Raw genomic sequence first — 14,068 nt, forward strand, 5'->3', positions numbered from 1 at the left:
GTTGCATCCAAAGAACACCATACCTACTGTGAAGCATGGGGGTGGAAACATCATGCTTTGGGGCTGTTTTTCTGCAAAGGGACCAGGACGACTGATCTGTGTAAAGGAAAGAATGAATGGGGCCATGTATCGTGAGATTTTGAGTGAAAACCTCCTTCCATCAGCAAGGGCATTGAAGATGAAACGTGGCTGGGTCTTTCAGCATGACAATGATCCCAAACACACCGCCCGGGCAACGAAGGAGTGGCTTCGTAAGAAGCATTTCAAGGTCCTGTAGTGGCCTAGCCAGTCTCCAGATCTCAACCCCATAGAAAATCTTTGGAGGGAGTTGAAAGTCCGTGTTGCCCAGCGACAGCCCCAAAACATCACTGCTCTAGAGGAGATCTGCATGGAGGAATGGGCCAAAATACCAGCAACAGTGTGTGAAAACCTTGTGAAGACTTACAGAAAACGTTTGACCTGTGTCATTGCCAAAAAGGGTATATAACAAAGTATTGAGAAACTTTTGTTATTGACCAAATACTTATTTTCCACCATAATTTGCAAATAAATTCATTAAAAATCCAACAATGTGATTTTCTGGATTTTTTTTTCTCATTTCATCTTTTTAAGTGGGAGAACTTGCACAATTGGTGGCTGACTAAATACTTTTTTTCCCCACTGTAGATGTGGACACAGTCATTTGTCCTATTATCTTTAATGCTTGTTCTTGCTTCATTTTTACCATTAGCGGATGAATAAGCACTTCTGTTCCACACAGTAAGTGTGTGAGACAGAGAGACCGTTATACAGACAGTGTCTAAAATGTCTGTCTTGTGTATGTTGCTCCTCAGCTGGCCGATCGAGATCAAAGGCAGAGACCACCTGATGTGGGTCCTCCTCCAGTTCATCTCTGGCAGCATCCAGAAGAACTGGTTCAAAGCCCTGGCAGACTTCCTCCCTGTTGACCTGCTCTACCCAGAGAAAGAGGTGTGTGTGTGTCAATGACTGTATATATCAATGGACAAAGCCATGGATCACGTGACACCTTCCATTCCTATTTGAAGAATCAATTGCGCATTGAAGCCAAATAAAGTCGGTTAAGATTAAGATGGCAACTCATGGAGACATAACATAGCAGTTTGAGCTACTCCAGGAAGTGACGATGAAGGCTAGCTCAGTGCTGCCACCTCTCATTAAGTAACTCAAGTTGAAGGCCGACCGGGGTACTGCAGGCTGCCATAAGCAACTAAATTGTCCTTACTTCTTCTGTGTGCGATTTAAAAAAAGAATTGGTTCAAAGTCATACATCTGGTGTATTAGAATCAATTATTGGTACCAATTATTGTCCTCTAAAAAATATTTTTGTAACACGATGCAAACAATGCCTGCAGTACCGCGGTTGGCCTTCAACTTCCATGGCTTCAATGAGAGGGGGCAGTCGTTCTCCCCTGGTGTGTGTACATCTATAGGTGTAGAGGTTGGCATGCTCACTGTATCTAGAGGGGAGATCATGGAGTAGGACTATACAGTAGCATTGCCCCCTGTGTATCTGTGTGGTAGCCCAAGTAAGAAGGGACTGACTACCACACATCCATTCTCGGTGTGCTGCCTATCAGAGCTCTGAGGGCCTGTTATTTCAGTCTCCTCCATCTGTCTGAGCAGCCCCACAGGAACCAGGATGCTCCACTCTGAGCCTAGCTACATCTGGAGCTGCCATCTCCAAGGGGACGCAATTAAGGCATCTGCGGCCCCATCTCCATCAATCAACTCCCAGCCAAATCTGCCATTAGCATGCAAATATTGGATCTGTGTACTAACGCTGCACTAACAAGTTTGTTTACATCCCTGTTAGTCAGATGTTATCCTTTGCCAAGATAATCCATCCACCTGACATGTGTGGCATATCAAGAAGCTGATTAAACAGCATGCTCATTACACAGGTGCACCTTGTGCTGGGGACAATAAAAGGCCACTAAAATGTGCAGTTTTGTCACACAACACAATGCCACAGATGTCTCAAGTTTTGAGGGAGCGTACAATTGGCATGCTGATTGCAGGAATGTCCACCAGAGATGTTGCCAGAGAATTGAATGTTAATTTCTCTACCATAAGCCGCCTCCAACGTCGTTTTAGAGAATTTGACAGTAGGTACAACCACAGACCACATGTAACCACACCAGTCCAGGACCTCCACATCGGGTTTCTTCACCTGCGGGATTGTCTGAGACCAGCCACCCAGACAGCTGATGAAACTGGGGGTTTGCACAACCAAAGAATTTCTGTACAAACTGTCAGAAACCGTCTCAGGGAAGCTCATCTGCGTGCTCGTCTTCCTCAAAAGGGTCTTGACCTGACTGCAGTTCGGTGTCGTAACGTCATACTTCATTTACACTGAACAAAAATATAAACACAACATGTAAAGTGTTGGTCCTATGTTTCTTGAGCTGAAATAAAATATCCCAGAAATGTTCCATACCCACAAAAAGTGTATTTATCTCAATTCTGTTTACATCCCTGTTAGTGAGCATTTCTCCTTTGAGATGAATATCTGTATTCCCAGCCATGTGAAATCCATAGATTAGGGCCTACTGAATTTCTTTAAATTCACTGTTTTCCTTATGAACTGTAACTCTGTGAAATTATTGCATATTGCGTTTATTTGTGATCAGTGTAGTTAGAGCTCTTATTAGGGGTTATTGAAGTAAAAATGGAATATCCTCAGCCTACGAGAGGCTTACAGGAAGACTTGAGGATGCGTCCTATGATGTTTTTAATTAAGTAAAAAAACACCCTGCTTGAAATGCTGTGCTAAAAATAATCTACTTAAAAATACAGTACTTTGGATCCCTGTCGTGGTTTTTTAAGGACATGCCATGTCAATTTTATTCACATTTATACTGCCCTATTTAAAACGGAATGAGTTTTAGATAATGAGTCTATATTTAAACATAACATTTAAACATTGTCGTCATTTCCCCTCACTCAGTTCAGTGTAGCCCAGTGTGTATGAAAGGAAATTACTCTGTGCTACATCACAAATAACAGATGAGCATGTTAAAGCGTGAAGTCTTCCTCCCTCTCTTGTTGATGACTGTTGTATTTTCCCTGCTGTTAGTTGCCATTTAGAACTAAGGATAGAGAGTGGTGGTGATGAGTGTAAACAGCATCTATCCATTTCAACCTAAAAGCTATTTTTACAGAGATGAGTGGGCTCATCTTTTTTAAGCCATGAAAAATATGCTCTGCCGGCTTCGCAGAGGATTCAGTGCTCATTGATTTTACAATAAAAAGATCAACACTTGCATATGCAGTATTCTGACAGTTTAGTGATCAAAGCCTAATAAAAAAGGTGAGCGATAACTCAATAAATAAATAAAATCTGACTAAATGTCCTGTTTCTCTCCAGCCTCATCCACAGCATCGCCACGCGGGTGATCAAGTTGGTCCACGCCAAGTCCAGCATCGCGCTGGCCACAGCCCTGGTGGAGACCTACAGCAGACTGCTGGTCTACATGGAGATAGAGTCCCTGTGCATCAAGGGATTCATCAGTAAGTCCTGGGCTGTGTTCAGCAGTGCACAACATTGTGGAATGTTCAAATAAAACATAATGTAGAACAAACATGCCTTTCACTGTTGAAAAAGGAGTCACGTCAGCTCTATTGCGGACATTTGGGTCTGCTATGTTCCAAATCAAATCAAGCTTCATTTTTACAGCACATTTCAGACATGGAATCTAACGCAATGTGCTTTACAGGAAAAAACAAACACAAAACAATTAAGATAAAAGCTGAAATATTTATTACACAACACACCTAAGATACAAAACAAAAGAATGACACAAACTGAATGACTAAAAAGCATTCAAAGGAAAAGCAAAGCTAAAAATGTTTTAAGATCTCTTTTAAATATGTCCACAGTCCAAAAAGTTATACTTTTGACTTATCTGTCCATAGAACATTCTTCCAAGACTCTTGATGACCATCCAGGTACTTGCAGGTGCTTTTTGGCAAACTTGAGTTAACTTTTTGGACAAGATGGGTCCCATTATGTCTGGCGAAAACCAAACACTGCATTCCACAGTAAGAACCTCATACCAACGGTTAATCATGGTGATGGTTTGGGGATGCTTTGCTGCCTCAGGACCTGGACAACTTGCCTTAATAGAAGGAACCATGAATTCTGCTCTGTATCAGATAATTCTACAGGAGAATGTCAGGCCATCCATCTGTCTGTATGCTGAAGCTGAAGTGCAGCTGGGTCATGCAGCAAGACAATGATCCAAAACACACAATCAAATCTACATGAAAATGGTTATAAAAAGCAACACATTTGAAGTTTTGGAATGGCCTAGTCAAAGTCCAACCTAATCCCAATTGAGATGTGGCAGGACTTGAAACGAGCAGTTCATGCTTGAAAAACCACAAATGTCGCTGAGTTAAAGCAGTTCTGCATGCAAGAGTGGGCCAAAATTCCTCCACAGAGCTGTGAGAGACTGATCAACAACTACAGGAAGCATTTGGTTACAGTCATTGCAGCTACAGGTGGCACAACCAGTTACAGTGAGGGAAAAAAGTATTTCATCCCCTGCTGATTTTGTATGTTTGCACACTGACAAAGAAATGATCAGTCTATAATTTGAATGGTAGGATATTTGAACAGTGAGAGACAGAATAACAACAAAAAGATCCAGAAAAACGCATGTCAAAAATGTTATAAATTGATTTGCATTTTAATGAGGGAAATAAGTATTTGATACCCCTCTCAATCAGAAAGATTTCTGGCTCCCAGGTGTCTTTTATACAAGTAACGAGCTGAGATTAGGAGCACACTCTTAAAGGGAGTGCTCCTAATCTCAGCTTGTTACCTGTATAAAAGACACCTGTACACAGAAGCAATCAATCAATCAGATTCCAAACTCTCCACCATGGCCAAGACCAAAGAGCTCTCCAAGGATGTCAGTGACAAGATTGTAGAGCTACACAACGCTGGAATGGGCTACAAGACCATTGCCAAGCAGCTTGGTGAGAAGGTGACAACAGTTGGTGCGATTATTCGCAAATGGAAGAAACACAAAAGACCTGTCAATCTCCCTCGGCCTGGGGCTCCATGCAAGATCTCACCCCGTGGGGTCAAAATGATCACAAGAACGGTGAGCAAAAATCCCAGAACCACACGGGGGGATCTTGTCAATGACCTGCAGAGAGCTGGGACCAAAGTAACAAAGCCTACCATCAGTAACACACTACGCCGCCAGGGACTCAAATCCTGCAGTGCCAGACGTGTCCCCCTGCTTAAGCCAGTACATGTCCAGGCCCGTCTGAAGTTTGCTAGAGTGCATTTGGATGATCCAGAAGAGGATTGGGAGAATGTCATATGGTCAGATGAAACCAAAATAGAACTTTTTGGTAAAAACTCAACTCGTCGTGTTTGGAGGACAAAGAATGCTGAGTTGCATCCAAAGAACACCATACCTACTGTGAAGCATGGGGGTGGAAACATCATACTTTGGGGCTGTTTTTCTGCAAAGGGACCAGGACGACTGATCCGTGTAAAGGAAAGAATGAATGGGGCCATGTATCGTGAGATTTTGAGTGAAAACCTCCTTCCATCAGCAAGGGCATTGAAGATGAAACGTGGCTGGGTCTTTCAGCATGACAATGATCCCAAACACACCGCCCGGGCAACGAAGGAGTGGCTTCGTAAGAAGCATTTCAAGGTCCTGGAGTGGCCTAGCCAGTCTCCAGATCTCAACCCCATAGAAAATCTTTGGAGGGAGTTGAAAGTCTGTGTTGCCCAGCGACAGCCCCAAAACATCACTGCTCTAGAGGAGATCTGCATGGAGGAATGGGCCAAAATACCAGCAACAGTGTGTGAAAACCTTGTGAAGACTTACAGAAAACGTTTGACCTGTGTCATTGCCAACAAAGGGTATATAACAAAGTATTGAGAAACTTTTGTTATTGACCAAATACTTATTTTCCACCATAATTTGCAAATAAATTCATTAAAAATCCTACAATGTGATTTTCTCGATTTTTTTTCTCTCATTTCGTCTGTCATAGTTGACGTGTACCTATGATAAAAATTACAGGCCTCTCTCATCTTTTTAAGTGGGAGAACTTGCACAATTGGTGGCTGACTAAATACTTTTTTCCCCCACTGTATATATATATATATATATACAGTCAAAAGTTTGGACACACCTACTCATTAATGGTTTTTTCTTTATTTTTACTATTTTCTACATTGTAGAATTATAGTGAAGACATCAAAACTATGAAATAACACATATGGAATCATGTAGTAACCAAAAAAGTGTTAAACAAATCAAAATATATTTTATATTTGAGATTCTTCAAAGTAGCCACCCTTTGCCTTGATGACAGCTTTGCACACTCTTGGCATTCTCTCAACCAGCTTCATGAGGTAGTCACCTGGAATTCATTTCAATTAGCAGCTGTGCCTTGATAAAAGTTAATTTGTGGAATTTATTTCCTTCTTAATGCATTTGAGCCAATCAGTTGTGTTGTGACAAGGTAGGGGGGGTATACAGAAGATAGCCCTATTTGGTAAAAGACCAAGTCCATATTATGATAAGAACAGATCAAATAAGCAAAGAGAAATGACAATCCATCATTACTTTAAGACATGAATCTGGAACATTTCAAGAACTTTTAAAGTTTCTTCAAGTGCAGTCGCAAAAACCATCAAGCACTATGATGAAACTGGCTCTCATGAGGACCGCCACAGGAATGGAAGACCCAGAATTACCTCTGCTGCAGAGTATACGTTCATTAGAGTTACCAGCCTCAGAAATTGCAGCCCAAATAAATGCTTCACAGAGTTCAAGTAACAGACACATCTCAACATCAACTGTTCAGAGGAGACTGCGTGAATCAGGCCTTCATGGTCGAATTGCTGCAAAGAAACCACTACTAAAGGACACCAATAATAAGAAGAGACTTGCTTGGGCCAAGAAACACGAGCAATGGACATTAGACCGCTGGAAATCTGTCCTTTAGTGAGTCCAAATTGGAGATTTTTGGTTTCAACCGCCATGTCTTTGTGAGACACAGAGTAGGTGAACGGATGTGTGGTTCCCACCGTGAAGCATGGAGGAGGAGGTGTGATGGTGTGGGGGTGCTTTGCTGGTGACACTGTCAGTGATTTATTTAGAATTCAAGGCACACTTAACCAGCATGGCTACCACAGCATTCTGCAGCGATACGACATCCCATCTGGTTTGGGCTTAGTGGAACTATCATTTGTTTTTCAAAATGACAATGACCCAACACACCTCCAGGCTGTGCAAGGGCTATTTGACCAAGAAGGAGAGTGATGGAGTGCTGCATCAGATGACCTGGCCACCACAATCACCCGACCTCAACCCAATTGAGATGGTTTGGGATGAGTTGGACCCCAGAGTGAAGGAAAAGCAGCCAACAAGTGCTCAGCATATGTGGGAACTCCTTCAAGACTGTTGGAAAAGCATTTCCAATGCCTCGCAAAGAAGGGTAGACATTAAAGCAGATATTGAATATCCCTTTGAGCATGGTGAAGTTATTAATTACAGTTTGGATAGTGTATGAAAACACCCAGTCACTACAAAGATACAGGCATCCATTTGCCGGAGAGGAAGGAAACCGCTCATGGATTTCACCATGAGGCCAATGGTGACTTTAAAACAGTTACAGAGTTTAATGGCTGTGATAGGAGATAACTGGGGGTGGATCAACAACATTGTAGTTACTCCACAATACTAACCTAAATGATGAGTGAAAAGAAGGAAGCCTGAATATAAATAAAAAGGCACTAAAGTAAAACTGCAAAAAATGGGGCAAAGAAATTAACATTATGGCCTGAATAAAAAGCTTTATGTTTGAGGTAAATCCAACACAACACATCACTGAGTACCACTCTTCATATTTTCAAGCATGGTAGTGGCTGCATCATGTTATGGGTATGCTTGTCATCGGCAAGGACAAGGGAGTTTCTTTTAGGATAAAAAGAAACGGAATAGAGCTAAGCGCAGGCAAAATCCTAGAGGAAAATCTGGTTGTCTGCTTTCCAACAGACACTGGGAGACAAATTCACCTTTCAGCAGGACAATCTAAAACACAAGGCCACATATACACTGGAGTTGCTTACCAAAACAACATTGAATGGCCTAGTTACAGTGGCTTAGTTGCTTGGAAATGGCTGTCTAGCAATGATCAACAACCAACTTGACAAAGCTTGAAGAATTTGAAAAATAATAATACATGTGTGCAAAGCTCTTAGACTTGCCCAGAAAGACTAGCTGCCAAAGGTGATTCTAACATGTATTGATTGACTCAGGGGTGTGAATGCTTATGTAAATGAGATATATCTGTATTTAATTTTCAAGAAATTAGCAAAAATTTCTAAAAACATGTTTTCACTTTGTCATTATGGGATATTTTGTGTAGATCGGTAAGGAAAAAAATATATTTCATCCATTTAGAATTCAGGCTGTAACACAACAAAATGTGGAATAAGTCAAGGGGTATGAATACTTTCTGAAGGCACTGTATGAATAACAGATGGCTCAATATGAGGTTCTAACTATAATAACATGATGTCCTGTTTTACCAGGCCAGCTCCTGCCCAATGTGTTCAAGTCCCATGCCCGGGGCATCCTTCACACTCTGCTGGAGATGTTCAGCTACCGTATGCAGCATATCCAGCCCCACTACCGCGTCCAGCTGCTCAGCCACCCGCACTCGCTGGCCGCCGTGCCCCAGACCAACCAGAACCAGCTTCACCCTTGGTCAGTAACCACAGGATCAGGCACAGTCATCCGCTATTTGTAGGGCCAGGAGTTTTTCTGACCAGGTTTTTAGTGCCAGGAGTTTTTCTGACCAGGTTTGTAAGGGCCAGGAGTCTTTCTGACCATGTTTGTAGGGACAGGAGTTTTTATGACCAGGTTTGTAAGGGCCAGTAGTTTTTCTGACCATAGCTCATTACAATCATGCCGACCAGATACTTCAGGCTGGGAAGGATTGAGCCGAAGTAATTCAATCTTTGCCAATTCAATAAGAACGTTCCATAGAAACACCGAAATGGGTCAGCTCTTTGCAAATGCGCAACTTTCTGCAACATAACCACTAGCTTTTACAGTCACATAAAAGTAACCTTTTTGTCTGTCTGTTTCTGTGTCCTCAGTGTTGAGAGCACAGCCCTGAGGTTGATCACAGCGTTAGGGAGTTCAGAGGTTCAGCCTCAGTTCACCCGCTTCCTCAGTGACCCCAAAACAGTGCTGTCAGCTGAATCTGAGGAGCTCAACCGTGCCCTCATATAATGGCTGTAAAACTCATTATAGGTCAGTGTTTAATGCTAATTAGTAGGTTAGCATTAAGAAAACCTTCTCCTAACCCAAGACTAATTTTCCTTCCTCTGCTTTCTGTGTCCCAGATTTCTTCACAGGCTCTGACTCCATCCAGGGTACGTGGTGTAAGGACATCCTGCAGACCATTTTGAACTTCACTCCTCACAACTGGGCCTCTCACACCCTCCGCTGCTTCCCTGCTCCTCTTCAGGTACAGAGAGATAGTCACCTGACTGGGTTTAGGGTTTATGTCTACATAGGCGGCCATAAAGAATTATTGACTCAGAGAATCATATCACAACTAGGGTTGCAAAATTCTGGGAACTTTCAATAAATTCCTTGGTTTTCCTGAAACCCCGTGAATAAACAGGAAATCCAGAATCCTTCAACCAGGATTTCTGGAAAACCAGGGAATTTATTGAACGTGCCTGGAATTTTGCAACCCTAATCACAACAGTAAATCCCAACCCGGAGGCTTAAGTGAATATGTTATATTAATAATGGTACTACTACACAAACGGAGTCCATTCATATTTTTCGGATGCCAGACAGACATAAAGTCTCAGTGGAACGTATTAGTATCTGTCTTCACAGAACGAAAGAAAAATACATTTCTGTGTGTATTCCCCCAGGCGTTCTTCAAGCAGAACAAAGTTCCCAAGGAGAGCCGCTTCAACCTGAAGAAGAACGTGGAGGAGGAGTACAGGAAGAGCATGACCAACGAGAACGACATCATCACCCACTTCTCCATGCAGGGATCGCCACCCCTCTTCCTGTGTCTGCTGTGGAAGATGCTGCTGGAGACTGACCACATCAACCAGATCTGCTTCAGGTACACCACAAAGTATTCACTTATTTTCTATTCTATTCTATTTGACACATTATCACACACTGGTGGCACAAGACTTAACAATTTTATTTGTTAATTAATTAATTTGACTATGGACATTCATCAACATTTCAGGTTCAACATCTCTTCAACTATGATGATCTTACCGTAGCAGGACCATATGCTGTTGATTTGTTCTTATTATATTTTTTGCTGATTGACACAGTGCATTCGGAAAGTGTTCAGACCCCTTGACTTTTTCCACATTTTGTTACGTTACAGCCTTATTCTAAAATTGATTAAATTGGGGGGGTTCCTCATTAATCTACACACAATACCCCATAATGAAAAAGCAAAAACAGGTTTATCACATTTACATACGTGTTCAGACCCTTTACTCAGTACATTGTTGAAGCACCTTTGGGAGCGATTACAGCCTCTAGTCTTCTTGGGTATGAAGCTACAAGCTTGGCACACCTGTAGTTGGGGAGTTTCTCCCATTCTTCTCTGCAGATCCTCTCAAGCTCTGTCAGGATGGATGGGGAGTGTCGCTGCACAGCTATTTTCAGGTCTCTCCAGAGCTGTTCGGTCGGATTCAAGTCTGGGCTCTGGCTGGGCCACTCAAGGACATTCAGAGACTTGTCCCGAAGCCACTCCTGCGTTGTCTTGGCTGTGTTCTTAGGGTCGTTGTCCTGTTGGAAGGTGAACCTACACCCCAGTCTGAGGTCCTGAGCACTCTGGAGTAGGTTTTCATCAAGGATCTCTCTGTACATTGCTCCGTTCATCTTTCCCTGACTAGTCTCCCAGTTCCTGCCGCTGAAAAATATCCCCACAGCATGATACTGACACCACCATGCTTCACCGTAGGGATGGTGCCAGGTTTCCTCCAGACGTGACGCTTGGCATTCAGGCCAAAGAGTTCAATCTTGGTTAAATCAGACCAGAAAATCTTGTTTCTAATGGTCTGAGTCCTTTAGGTGCCTTTTGGCAAACTCCAAGCAAGTTGTCATGTGCCTTTATAGGAGTATTTTATGTATCATTAAGGCAAATGTAGGGAGATGCCAAAGGTAAAATATAATAAACATGTTTGATATTTTATAATCCAGATACATGCTTAAATAAGGAATATAGCCATGTAGTATATGCTGTGTTTTAAAAGCCACGCAGCCAATAGAATGATAGAATGAGAGGCTTCATATAGAAAAAAGCATTCATGACCTTTTGGAGTGGACATTGTGTGACAGCTGGACGTTGAAAAATAAGGATGGTGTAGAACTAAAATAAGTTAGGAATTTGCCATAAGGGGGTAACTGTATATGCCATGTACGCATGTTTGTGCATTTGTGTGTGTGTATAAAAGGGATGTCTAAGCCAGAGAGAGACAGTTGTTCCATGGAACATCTCGGCATTTGTTATTAGACAATAAAGGTCTGATTTTTGGATTCACAAGCTCCCGTTTCTTGAGTGATATTTTTGAGTTAATTACTTTTGAGTTAAATATTTCTACGACATAAATGGCGAGCTTGCCAGGAGTCAAAACAGGGGTCAGAGACGGTGAATCTGCGGTTGTGAAACGGCTTGGACGGACCATACAAACAAAAGCGTCCGCTTAAAAAAAAAAAAAGGTAAGCCAAGTTCTTACTTATATAGTATAAAGTTTGTGTGGTTTGTTCCCGGGCCCGGCCTCAGCTGCACTGGTCCTCTGCTCAGCTGGTAGAGCACGGCGCTTGTAACGCCAAGGTAGTGGGTTCGATCCCCGGGACCACCCATACACAAAAATTTATGCACGCACGACTGTAAGTCGCTTTGGATAAAAGCGTCTGCTAAATGGCATATTTATTTTTATTTTTATTTTAAGTAGGTCTCTCCAAATGTAAGAACCAGAAAATTAGAGACTGGGAGCTTTTGGATTTAAAATGCATGTTAAATGATGAAAAGCCTCGAGGGTTACAATAAGTAGAAAATAGTTTAAATAGATCAGCTCGGTAGATGGATGGATGGTCTGCTTGAGTTGGTGTGAGTCAGTCATTGTGGTTGAGTGGGGTGGGTTATCTGTCTCGTTTGAGTTGATCATTTGGTCAGTATGATTGCATCTGTTTGACAAACCGACTGTTTTGACGCGTCTTGTACTCGTCGGTGTCATTCGGTTGTTCGTCTGAACCGCTTGTTCAAGTCATTTGATTCAGTTGTTCGTCCTGCTGGTCATTCTGTTTAATCCATTGTGATTTGATTGGTTGTGGTCAAGTTGGATGATTCATCTGTCTCATTCGGGTTGCTCAACTGGACAGTCTGATCGATCTGTTTCATTCTATTGCTCAATTCGTGCATTCAATCATCGGGGTCACTTGGCTGCTCATCTGATGCGTCTGTTCGATTCGGTCGATTCATTTGATTCATCTTGCTGATCAATTTGTCTGGGTCATTTCAGCACGGGTGGCTGTCCATCTGGTTGAGCGATTAGAGAATAACATGTTAGAAAGCCTTACGAATAACGCTTTAAAACGTGTCGGGGAAGTGAATTGTTTTTTAGGACTGCTTAGGTAGGTGAAATCCTGTGGAAATATCGCTTTTTCTCTGTGTCGAGGAAGTGAATCAGAGAGGAAGGGTAGAATATACAGGTCGCTTAGGAAAGCGTAGGATAGGTATAAGTCCGGGTGTGTCGAGGAAGTGTATCACCTAGGGGGCTAAATAAATATAAATCCTGTATAAAACTGTTTTCTTGTGTCGAGGAAGTGTATCAAGAAGGGGTTAAGTTTACAGGTAACTTAGAAAAGTGTGTGAAAGAGTGAGAGTGCAAGTGAGTGTGAAAATCTCTGTCCTTGGTGGGGAAAGGTTGACGCACCTTTCCTGGACCGTTACTTAAGTGTAACCTGATAGGAAGGACACACCCGGTCTCGCACCAGGAGAGAAAGAGTGAATGGTGTGTGGATGCTCATAGAGGTAGGAACACACATAGCTGAGTGATTTAAAACTAAGATAAAACACTAGCAAGGGGAAGATTTATGAGGTGTCCACACAAATGAAAAGTGGACATCAGAAGACATTCTTTTATTATTACATAAAGAACATAGCTGAGTGATTTAAAGCTAAGATAAAACATTAGCAAGGGGAAGATTTATGAGGTGTCCACACAAAGGAAAAGTGGACATCAGAAATATTATTTTATTATTACAGAAAGAATATAGCTGAGTGATTTAATGCTAAGATAACACAATAGCAAGGGGAAGATTTATGAGGTGTCCACACAAAGGTAAAGTGGACAATAGGAGTTATTATTATTATATAAAGAGATTGTCGAATACCCATTAATAATAAATAAGTTCTGACCAAACAATAATCAAGGAAGCACAAATAGTTTAACAATAAAAGCGAATACTAATATAAAAATAATTAAGAAGGAGAAATAAAATAAATAAATAGGACAAATACAAAAATAGATTAAAAAGGAAGTAAAAAATAAATAAATAATAATAATAAATAGTAATATATGTATATAGATATATATATATATATGATATATATAGGTCATAAATATGAATAAAACGGCAGTAGAAATACTGAGTGCTAGGTATCCCTTAGGTAAGGGAGAAATAGCAAAAACATCTGAAAAATGGGAGAAACGCACCAGGAAAATGGGCACCAAATGGCCAGAAGGAGGAACATTTGATGTCACAGTGTGTGAGGAAATGGAAACACTGATAATAAAAAAACATAAAGCAAAAAACACAGGAAAGAAGAGAAGCGCCAAAAGAGAAAGAGAAAAATAAGTACTCATCATGTTCAAAATAGAAGGAGAAGGATTGCTAAAGAACATGCAAGAAGCCAGAAACATGTTGAGAAAAGATTATGAGAAAACAAACAAAAAGAAGCAGATTGGTCTGTGGGACCTCCACCATATGTTTGTGGACAA

The 14,068-nt window shown here is 41.6% G+C and overlaps 1 pseudogene; it reads left to right on the plus strand.

The window, feature by feature from the left end:
• Positions 1-733: 733 nt before the first annotated feature.
• LOC121552154 overlaps positions 734-14,068 on the plus strand; it is a 49,230-nt pseudogene continuing 35,895 nt past the window's right edge.

The sequence above is a fragment of the Coregonus clupeaformis genome, chromosome 36 (assembly GCF_020615455.1).
Source record: "Coregonus clupeaformis isolate EN_2021a chromosome 36, ASM2061545v1, whole genome shotgun sequence".
Classification (NCBI taxonomy): Eukaryota; Metazoa; Chordata; class Actinopteri; order Salmoniformes; family Salmonidae; genus Coregonus; species Coregonus clupeaformis.